Source organism: Dendropsophus ebraccatus, chromosome 1 (assembly GCF_027789765.1).
Source record: "Dendropsophus ebraccatus isolate aDenEbr1 chromosome 1, aDenEbr1.pat, whole genome shotgun sequence".
NCBI classification, from domain to species: Eukaryota; Metazoa; Chordata; class Amphibia; order Anura; family Hylidae; genus Dendropsophus; species Dendropsophus ebraccatus.
The window spans coordinates 109,457,539-109,469,861 of record NC_091454.1 but is presented as its reverse complement, the minus strand read 5'-3'; the positions used below and the strand labels follow the sequence as shown (position 1 = coordinate 109,469,861).

At 40.2% G+C, this 12,323-nt stretch overlaps 1 protein-coding gene across 2 annotated transcripts in view; it reads left to right on the top strand.

The window, feature by feature from the left end:
- The window catches only part of POT1 (protection of telomeres 1), a 78,544-nt gene that overhangs the window by 55,705 nt on the left and 10,516 nt on the right, over positions 1 to 12,323 (top strand). Inside the window, exon 16 of one of the 2 annotated variants that reach the window (XR_011363855.1) lies at positions 4,022 to 4,168. The exons of the other annotated variant lie outside the window; for it this stretch is intronic. The gene's annotated coding sequence lies outside the window, so the exon portion shown is untranslated. The remainder of the gene's footprint in view (positions 1 to 4,021; positions 4,169 to 12,323) is intronic. 2 annotated transcript variants of the gene reach the window in all.

Here is a 12,323-nt window from a genome sequence, read left to right as displayed (position 1 = left end):
AGCACATGTATACAGGACAGTATTACCAGCTGCTGCTGCTGCCCTAAGCTCTAAACCTGAAGATGCCCCATCTTCACTCACCAATTAGCATTAGGATTGGTAGGTAATAGCTCCACATGTCACATTTAACACCACCACACCAGGCCTGACCAATACCGCCATACTGTGACTGGATAACACGGTCATACCAGACCTGACCAATACCGCCAAAATGTGACTGGGTAACACTGCCATACCAGACCTGACCAATACCGCCATACTGTGACTGGATAACACTGCCATACCAGACCTAACCAACACCGCCATATTGTGACTGGATAACACTGCCAGACCTGACCAATACTGCCACACTGTGACTGGAGAACACCGCCAGACCTGACCAATACCGCCATACTGTAACTGGATAACACCGTCATACCAGACCTGACCAATACCGCCATACTGTGACTGGATAACACAGCCATACCAGTCCTGACCAATACCGCCATACTGTGACTGGAGAACACCGCTATACCAGACCTGACCAATACCGCCATACCCCCCTCGAAAAGACACCAGATTTTCTGGCAAGTCTGAACGGGAGGGTGCTGCCTCTCTGCAAGGTGCTACCCAAGGCACCAGACCATGGGTGTCTAATGGTAAATACGACCCTGCAGGTATACAGGAGATTACAGGTATACAGGACCCCAAAACAATACACTACAGGTGCACGGGACCTCCACCAACTATATACTACAGGTATACAGGACCCCAAAACTACACTACAGGTATACAGGACCTCCACCAACTATATACTTCAGGTATACAGGACCTCCACCAACTATATACTACAGGTATACAGGACCCCAAACTATACACTACAGGTAAACGGGACCCCAAACTATACACTACAGGTATACAGGACCCCAAAACTATACACTACAGGTATACAGGACCTCCGCCAACTATATACTACAGGTATACAGGACCCCAAACTATACACTACAGGTATACAGGACCCCAAAACTATACACTACAGGTATACAGGAACTCCACCAACTCTATACTACAGGTATACAGGAAATCCAAACTTTACACTACAGGTATACAGGACCTCCACCAACTATATACTACAGGTATACAGGACCCCAAACTATTCACTAGAGGTTTACAGGAACCCAAAACTATACACTACATTTATACAGGACCTCCACCAACTCTATATTACAGGTTTACAGCACCTCCACCAACTCTATACTACAGGTATACAGGACCCCAAACTATACTCTACAGGTATACAGGAACTCCACCAACTATATTCTACAGGTATACAGGACCCCAAACTATACACTACAGCTATACAGGACCCCAAAACTATACACAACAGGTATACAGGAACTCCTCCAACTATATACTACAGGTATACGGGACCCCAAAACTATACACTACAGGTATACAGGACCTCCGCCAACTCTATACTACAGGTATACAGCAACTTCACCAACTGTATACTACAGGTATACGGGACCCCGAAACTTGACACTACAGGTATACAGGACCCCCAAACTTTACACTACAGGTATACAGGACCTCCACCAACTATATACTACAGGTATACAGGACCCCAAACTATACACTACAGGTATACAGGAACTCCAACTATATACTACAGGTATATAGGACCCTAAACCATACACTACAGGTATACTGGACCCCAAAACTATACACTACAGGTATACAGGACCTCCGCCAACTCTACTACAGGTATACAGCACCTTCACCAACTATACTACAGGTATACAGGACCCCAAACTATACACTACAGGTATACAGGACCCCCAAACTTTACACTACAGGTATACAGGACCTCCACCAACTATATACTACAGGTATACAGGACCCTCAAACTAAATACTACAGGTATACAGGACCCCCAAACTATATACTACAGGTATACAAGACCTCCACCAACTATACATTACAGGTATACAGCACCAACTATATATTACAGGTATACAGGACCCCCGAACTATACAGTACAGGTATACAGGACCTTCACCAACTATACACTATAGGTATACAGCCCCCCCACCCCCCAACTATGCACTACAGATATACGAGACCCCTAAAAACTATCCAGTGTAGGTATACAGAACCCCTCCAACTATGCACTACAGGTATACACTAATTCCACTGATTAACTCAGATGAAACAATACCTTTAGATTGGCCTCCTGGGCACCTTAGAACAAATCTAGTTAACACGCTGAGACTTTATACCCGGGCAGCGCCGAGTACATTTTCTAGTTTTGTATATAGTTGTCTGTAAAAGTTATAATCTTTTGCTAACAAGTGCTAACAATTTTCTATTTTAGTTTCTCTTGCACTTGTACTTTTAGTTGCATGTTATATAGTGGTTTTATCTTTACTCGATTGAGTCTGTAAATGGTATACTAGTAAGTGCATGGGGAAAATGTTTCAAAGACGTTTTAATACAAGTCTTGTTTTCTGAAGAGGTTGAAGTATTTACTGGTGACATAGTTGAAAGGGATAATCACATTTTTAGAATTAAAGTGGTATTACTCATGGCAAGTTTGAATGTCTGATGCTTTTGTTAACATGGTTGATTTGCAAGTAATTTTCAAGTCTTTCTGTTCCCTACAGTATGTTGTATGAAAGCAACTATTGTCCTAATTATCCATCCACCAATAATGACGTATCTTGAGGATGTTGCTTTTAGATGCATTGTCCATTTTCAATTGTAACCGTCTTAACAATTCTGCCATTATTCATAGCTTTGCTTGTAAGATTGACGCTTTATATGGCATTGCCTATTCAATTCAATAGACAAGATCCATTTTTAAGAGATGTCTATTCAAAACAAAATCAAATGGTTTTGTATTGTAGATGTGAAATAGCAATCTACACTGAAGTGGATGTTTATATAATGAGATTTCCAATAGTATAAATAAAGCATTCCACCAGTGTCCTGCAGCAGGGTCGCTATACAGCAATACTTTAAAAAAATATATATATACTTATTCAAAAGCTTTATTGAATCAACAAAAAGGGGGAAGGGGATACAGAGGGTACAAAGAGAGGTATGTACACATTGAGGCTGTTTGTAATAGTCATCAAGCTACTTTATACTATGACAAAACATATACAGTGGTACCTCGGTTCTCAAACTTAATTGGTTCTGGAAGGCAGTTTGAGTACAGAGCAGTGTTTTCCCATGGGAAATAATGTAAATGTGTTTAATTGGTTTCAGCACCCACCAATAATTACCTACAATACTCATTTATTACATTGAAAAGTGCCAAGTATAATCCCTGCAGTACAGAACAGAACTATACTGTACAGGACATTACAGAGCAACACTGTATACTGTACAGTACATAAACATTAAACAAAACCAGCAATTATAGTACAGTAGTCACCAACTCTTCATCCTTTACTGTATAGAATACCCCCCCATCCCAGCACTGTAATGTATGAGAGATGGTGCTGCACTGACTGTACTACTACTGTACTGTATATGCACTCCAGCAGTCTTATACAGTACTGTACAGGATGGGAGATGGCGGTGCACTTACTGCACTACTACTGTACTGTATATGCACTCCAGCAGTCTTATACAGTACTGTACAGGATGGGAGATAGCGGTGCACTGACTGCACTACTACTGTACTATATATGCACTCCAGCAGTCTTATACAGTACTGTACTGTATGTGAAGCCTCACTAGTGCTAAACTCACCAGGTGCAACCCACCATCCACACTCGCAAAAACGTTCAGATACCAAGTACTTCAAGACTGGGGGCCCGAAAAGTGTTTGAGAACCGAGCAAGAGTTTGAGAGCCAAAGCTAACTTTCCTTGAAAATATAGTTTGAGTTCTAAGCAGTTTGAGAAACAAGCAGTTTGAGAAACGAGGTACCACTGTACACTCTTTGCTTGACAACTATAAATGTGCAATCGTAAGACCTCAAATAAATGACTGAAAGGAACAAACACAAATATCTCTCCATTATATCCTCCAAGTAATAGAGATAAGAAAAGGGCAGAGCCAATGTGGTCCTCAAGAGAGATGAATGAAAAGAGGTGATATTAGATATTGGAGGAGAAAAGGGTATGACCCGGGAAGAGCCATCCAACTCCTGACCATGGAAGCCAAAGCTTCGCTAAAGGGTAGGTATTGCCGTGTACCTCGGCCCTCAAGTCTTCCATGTAGTGTATCACCATAACACTTTGTAATATTTTTTGCTTTTAGTATAAAGATTAATAGTTACAAAAGGAGCAATCTGATCACCCAAATGTGCAACACCAGGACCCTCATCTTGGCGCTGTGTCTCAACGCTTCTGAGATCCTGGCATCGACATAGATTCTTTTTAACACTAGGTTCCCCCCGCACTTCCTTCCCTTCACAAAAATAAAGTAAAATGCTAAAATTGATGCAGTCAATAGGGAAATAGGAAATGCCATAACCACATAACGTTTTTGTGTTTGCCATTTTTTTTAAGGGCATTTTGGTGTTTTTCCTTTTTTTTGACAGTTTTGCTAAATCGCAGCAGGCTGAGTCGTTGGTGTTGTGAGTGTTTAATGTTTGGGTTGTTTTTTGTGACTTTTTTCCAGCCCAAAATTTGTGCCTGAGAAGATAAATGCATGAATTATGCTGGGAGCTCATGTAGAGACTCTGGCCTCCATCTACATGAGCTCCCAGCACAATTCAGACACTTATCTTCACTTGGCACTTGTTCCCTTCCTCTCATCAACAGTAGTATACCCTGTAGACAAAGGTCACTTGACTGAAACCTCCCTCATGATTGGGTATACTATATGACAAGACAATTTGTTGCAAACATGTGTTTAAAGAGTGTTGTTGAAGTACAATGTGTATAAGAAGTAAAGAGATGGGAAAATAAGCTAAGTATTTTTTGGAGTAGAGTGCAGTTGTTATGCAGACTTTTGTTGAACAATTAATCAACCTGCACCAATTAGAATGGAGTGTAGGGATGTACTTCCACGTTGTTATGTGATTTTTAAAATTTGAAAACCCAATAAAATAGTGTTTAAAAAAAAAAAAAAAAAAGATAATGTCACACCCCTAACATTCCAGCTAAATATAGAGATCGTCATGAGAACTTTAGGCATGATGTGAGAGTCAAATGTGAACAACCCTACCCAATTTCACATGGCACAGACAATAGCAAAAACACATGTGGATGCGACAGTACAGAGAACAGGCATAGGGAGCACTCCTCACTTTGAATGGACCCCCAAAAGAAGATGATGTAAAAACAGAGTAGGACCGCATATTTCATCGGGCTATTGGGATACAATGGACCAGATTTATCAAAAGGTGTAAAATATAGACTGGTGTAAACTGCCAGCAGTAACCAATCACAGCTGCTCTTTCATTTTACCAGAGCTGAAAGCTGAGCAGTGATTGGTTGCTTTGGGCAGTTTACACCAGTCTATATTTGACACCCTTTGATAAATCTCCCACAGTGTGTTTATTAGTGGCGTGTATTTTTACATCTAAGGTCCGAGAGGCAGGTGTTCTTACTATGTATGTTACATGGGATATTGGCACTACATGAATCATGCGGCTGCATGGGATGCCTATGAGAGGGGTCCTTTTACGTTATGTGTGGACCATTCATAAGTTGTTTTTGTGCTTGCCTGTAACATGATATACCCGGCACCTGCTGGTCTTTGGATATGTTATCATTCAAGGCCTCTGTGGGTCATCTTGCTTTGTAATAAGATTGATGTTATCTGGCTAAAAATAGAGTGGGGCACAGTTGGATGCAATATAGGAATAGGGTTTGTTGGGACACAATGAGGGACATTTACTAAGGAATTTAATGTGTGTCACTCTTCTAATATGGATTTGTGAATATTTTGTTCCAATATCTTGTGACTGATTTATTAAATTGTAGCACTGCCATAGTGAATGTATCGAAGTAAAAAATTACAGAAAGCATATTCACTTGGTACTGACCATTTGTAGACCTGCGAACGTTTTGGTGAATACTCAAAACTGGCATATAAAAAAAAAAAAGTTGCATCTAAAAAATATTGGCCAGTCGAATACTGGTTCATAAATAGAACTTAAACAAAAAATGGGTGAAAAATCCATATATTCACCTAAAAATAGGTGTAAAGCCCTTAAAGAGACCCTGTACCCACAATCTGCCCCCCCCCCCCCCCAAAACCACTTGTACCGTCAGATAACTGCTTTTAATGCAAGATCTGTCCTGGGGTCTGTTCGGCAGGTGATGCAGTTATTGCCCTAAAAAATGTTTAAACTTGCAGCTCTGTGTCAAATTGGCGTGGCCTAGAGTGTCTGTGCCCTAGGATTGCAACACCTCTCCATCCCTGCTCCCTGCCTTCTCCACCATAAGAAATGCCCCAGGCAGGATTTCTCCTATTTATCACCTGTGTGAACACTTTACATGTGCTGGATAGTTAAGGCCCATGTGAAGTGTTCAGACAGGTGATGAATAGGAGAAATGCTGCCCCAGGGCATTCCTAATGATGAGGAGGGTGGGGAGGAGGGGCAGAGAGGCGGTGCAAGACAATAACTGTATCACCTGCCGAACGGACCCCAGGACAGATCTTGGATTAAAAGCAGCTATCCAAAGGTATAAGCAGTTTGGGGGGGTCAGATGGTGGGTACAGAGTCACTTTAATGAATTTTCCCCAATGTGTTTATTATGTATAAGAGCTGACACTTTAATATCGAAGATGTTGCTGTCCTTTAGGCTACCATTCATACCATGTGGCTGCATGAGACACTGGCATTATGTACATTATATGATAAACTTTGTTACCACTAGGTGTGCCATTTGTGCATGGGCTAAAACCCTGCATATCGGCGGCTTGCAGGTGTCTAGCTTATCCACCCTTGTATGAACATGTATTATCTTTTCATAATGTTGAGATATATCGATTCATATCCAGGGTATTGAACTCCAGGATTGATGTGTTTACATTGTTTGGTGTTACATAGGGTGAAGGGGATCTCCAGACAATGGAGATTTACGGGATGATGACAGATAAGTATGCATCCACTTCCTGGTTTTCTTTTGTTTACCTGGATCAGTATCTGTAGAATAGAAGGGTTGTTTTTTTGCTACCCTGATTGCGTTTTTACACTGTCTGTTTTCATGTTCGCACTAGCCAACTGTATTTGATATTTGTATATAAAAGCATGTAGTTAGTGCACTAACAGAACGAGTGCGGCAGGATTAGGTGCCAGGACTGTGCTCCCTTTTCACGTTTTAATTATGGTATGAGATCCATTGTTTGACATCTTTACAGTGCATTAACCTTTTACCTATTCATTTGATATATGTAGATTACATATAGTCTTTGCTTACATTGGTCTTCTTTTGTATAGGTCAGTAGTTTGCTTACATATGTAATAGGTTGTGAAGGATGGCCATATTATATGGCCATGCAATCTTTTTGGCAGTACTATTTGATTTAGTGTGCCTGCCCAATTCTTCACTCACTGTTAATGGAGGATGAATGAGCTTCATCAGTACTGTTGTCAGACTGGCACATTTCTCCAGTTTAGCAGCAATGGCATGGCTGCTGAGAGCTAGTAAGTCCTGTGGTTCCCCTGCACGGCCACCATCTTAGAACAGGGCTGAGAAAATGATGCCATTTGTTCCTCCTAGGACCCATGTCAGCTGCATAGGCAACAATAAGAGCTCAAGGAATAGGGGACAGTGCAAGAGTCACCTGGAGAGGATAATACTGGTCAGTGGTATGGCGCACAGGATAAATAGGAGTATGAGCAAGAAAAAGCAAACATGTGTCCCACTCCATGCTATGCCCTTCACCCTGGTTAATTGTTTAATTGATTTTGCTATTGCTAGGCAGGTGGTTCAAAGGTAAAGGAATGGAATTTAAATGCTATCTGTGCTGCCTGAAGACTAATGGTGCGTTTACACAGACAGATTTATCTGACAGATCTTTGAAGCCAAAGCCGGGAACAGACTATAAACAGAGATCAGGTCATAAAGGAAAGACTGGGATCTATCCTCTTTTCAAATCTATTCCTGGCTTTGGCTTCCAAAATCTGTCATATAAATCTCTCTGTGTAAACGCACCATAAAGGGCCTATATATATAATAAAAAGAACACTGATAGTATTAAATCCTACATCTTTTGGTAAAAAAAAAAATCACCTCATAAAATTTAATAAAAACTCCATAACCTACACCTAAACTGTTGCCCTTGTTGGTGCTCAGAACAATGTGGAATTAGGGTCCATTTACACAGAAAGATTATCTGACAGATTATTTGCCAAAGATTTAAAGGGAACCAATCACTGGAAAAAAGCATATAGAGCTTTTGAAATGTGCTGTTAGAGCACACAGCACACTTGCCACACGTGTTTCCATAGCCTCCGTGCCTTCCCCGTGTAAGCCGCAAAGTAACTTTATAAAACTGGTGTTAGAATTTGGGCCACTCACGTATCCTTTTACACAGCAGTTGTAAAGAAGATGACAAGCTTAGTCCATGTGCTCTCGCTCAAAAGATAGGAGCAATGATTTAATGAACAAAAATAATGAGCATACAAAAGTTTCAGGTACAGATAAGAATAATAAGTTATCTTACAAAGGTTGTTGTTTCAAGCAGAGTCCATTATCTGGAGTTGAAGAATGTCCTTCAGTTCATGTGTCCAGGGCTAGATGTTTCTGGGAGAGGTCTCACAAGCCTGGTGTGCAGATGGGATAGCATTTCCAGGGTCTCCTCCTTCCATCTTATCCTATATTTCCTGCTTATATAGCTGAAACCCCCACCTCCCGTCTCTGAGCCTCAACTAATATGGTGACTTCTAAAGAGTTACGTGACATCCCAGAATATACTTCTGCTTCTCCCTACAAATGTATATATATCTATATGACTGATGCTAGCATATGTTACCGCAATGCAGTAAACAAGTTATTCTCAGAACTAACTCCCTGAGACAAGATGGCCGTACAATGGTTCGAACCTTATACTATCAATTATAACTTTAAACTATGTCTTATGCTTTAGATTGACATGGTTATACTATGTTAGTTAGAGACTAGTGATGTTAGTATATTTTACAAGTCCCCCTGATTATGATTGAGAAATAAATATATATGTATATAAATACTCAGATCATAACCATTCTATCACACTCACTTATTCTTCTTTCGTATCACATTCGTATCACAGTCATCCTCAAGCATATCCCTTATTCTTCATAACCATGTCAGAATCCTCTGCATAGACAGGTTTTTTGTTCAAATTTAGATTAGAATTGGAATACTGCATCCTTTTTATCATATCTCGTAGGAAGTTATCCCCTTTGTCTACCTCTACCTTAATCTTTTTGTACACTTTTCTAACTTTCCACAACACAAATAACTGATATAGCACACAAAGAAAAACAATAATAGCAATAATTACAATTGGATGTGTCAAGATGTTAAATACAGCTTTTTGTGTTGACGATTCTGACCACATATCTACAGATTTTTTAAGATTTTTCCACCATCGGGACCCTGCCATTTCATCCCACTCATGTTGAATTTGGTTCAACTGTCCCTGTTGATGTTGGAAAACTATTTCCGCAGTTTTCAGCTGTTGGTTTAACAAGTTTAATAACCCTTTATCCTTTTTTATCTCATTGGTCCACTCTTCCCAAGGAAAGTGATCAATCTGGGTCAAATTAAACTGAACAGGAAGAGGTCTCAAGTATTCAGTTGTTATACTAGATACATTATATCTATTCTTATTTACCTCTAGGTATTTGATATCTCCTTCTATACAATAAAGACCTCGGGACAAATTTCTCACATGAGCACAGTTAGAATAAAAAGCTCTTGCTAACATTTGTTCTTCCATTACCTGAAAACAAATTTTATTCACCTTTACCTGTGTCATGAGATCTTTTCCTGAATCTACGGTCTCTATTCTTGCCTTACATGCCGTATGATTGTGAAAACAAGAATGATAAATAACCTTATCCTGACCTGGTAGACACATTACCTTTGACTCGAAATGGAAACAAGCAGAGATATCCAATTGTTCCAACTTATTTCCATCAAAAGCAAAGTCAGTATATTGTAATTCATAATAAATTACTTGTTTTGAACTTACAGGTATACCCAATGAAACCACAGGAACTAAAACTTGATCTAAACCTGCTACAGGAATCAAAGATGTTCCCACACAAACATTTTGATCGCACCCACCCCACTTATTAATCCATAGATCTAAATGACCCAGACCAAAACCATATTGTTCCGGCAAACTCTTCAACACTCCCAGGGGGATTATTCCACCCTGCATAGCTTGAGCTATCATTTTAAGATTAGTGGAATATTCTATTTGGATCTCTAAACAAGCTCTTGACACTTTAGTTTCCTCTTGGCTCTCTATTAACCCTAATGTTGCGTCCTGTAAATGGGATACTGATGAACCCAATACAGTAGCAATGCTCATAACCATGTGTTCTAACAATTGGTTTACATCTTTTTGCACCTGCACTCCTCTCTTTCCCAGATAACCAATTGTCTTTAAATCTGCCTGTAAAGTGTTTATGTCCATAGTATTAGCTAAACTTCCCAAAGTTCCAAAACCTCCCAAGACTCCTTCCACCACCCCTCTTTTACTCTTTAATGTTTTAGGAGAGTTTTGTCCGAACCATTGTGAAAGTCCTATCTCTGAGTTAGAGAGATAAGGCTTACACTGAGGAAACCTGCTAGAGATCATCCAATTAGTAATGTTGAAGGTCCACACTAATGTTACGAAGACTCCATTTCTTAATAAAGGTTTGGTCTGGAAATGGTTAACCTGGAAGGGATCAGACGGTTTAAACATTACATTGGTACATGCATTATCCTCAGGAGCCCAAACCCTAACAAAGGTACTGTTACAATTTTTATAGGATCTACCTGTGGTGACACAACATTCATATTGCCCTGAGTCCTTCCTAAGAGGACTAGCAATATAAAAGTTGAACAGATTTCCAGCCCATCTTACATCTCCGTACTCTCCTTTATGAAGAAGGCCTGGAAATCCATTGGTGTAACTCCCTAGGATTTTACCTTCCCTTGACCATTTGATGACAGCATCAATTGGTAAAGGTAATCTGGTACCACACTGAAGCCGCAAGGGATCTATTCCTTCTTGGATAGTAGTGTTCTGACTAATAACTCTTATCTCTGGGGCAATATTATTTGTTACTGTTAACTGCACATTTACTTGTACATACACATTTGCCCTTGCTACTTGAAAAACCCATCCTTCTGACCAATCCTCATCAGTGTCCTTATTTGTTATTCTATTTGGATTCAGAAAAGTAGCAAACAGTTGAGATCGATAAGAGAAGTCATCCCTGTTTTTCCCACTTTGTTTGGTGCTTAGCTTGAAATTCGTGACATCCCCAGTCCATGAGGCTGGCTCATGTCCTTGGATCTCTATGTACCAAAATGACATTTCATTAGGCATGCATTCCCATTTTCCAAGTTGTCTGTTGTGTACATATGTTCCCTGCAATTGTGTATATGTGCGTTTCTTAGGTCCTGCTTTCATGTCGATGTCAATAGTAGTGTTATGTGCAAAATATATTTCTACACAGCATCGAACTCCATACCCAACGCAAATTTTCCCACCAATGTCTCTGGAAGTGTCCACAAACATTTCCTCGTGAAGGTCATCAATCCATACGTCATCAATGCTTTCTCCAGACTCGGGTACAGTTTTTAAAACCTGTGATGCATCTTGAGTTTGACCAGGTAGGTTTTCCTGAGCACCTCTATTTTCCTGAGACGCTTGAACCTCGGTCGCACTTTGTGATCCGTCAGCGCACACTCCACTCAGAGTATATACCATGATTAATAAAGCTGTATGCAAGATGTTCTGCATCCATCTTGGAGGTTTTCTCATAGACGTTTTCTTCCAGGAATCCTTTTTGATGATTAGGATAACCTCCTATTCTGAAAGAAAAACAAAAGATGTTATTATTTGGAATTATACAGTTTACATTGGTCAGCATGCACCCACACTTTCTGTTGCTTGCGTGCATTCTTAGTCATTTTTGGTGTTCTTTCTACCAAAATCATAACCTGACCCAATGTATCAATGATCTGAAAAGGTCCTTCCCAATTACTTTCCCAGGGTCCACTCTTCCTAAAGGTTTTTATCATAACCTTTGCGTCTTTTACAAACTTTGAAGAGTGTGGGGGTACCATACGCTGCATTTTAGAAGCTGCATGTGGGAGGATCATTTTCAAGTTGTCTTGGAGCATCTGTAGCCATTTTGTTCTGGCGATTGCATCCTTCTGTGGG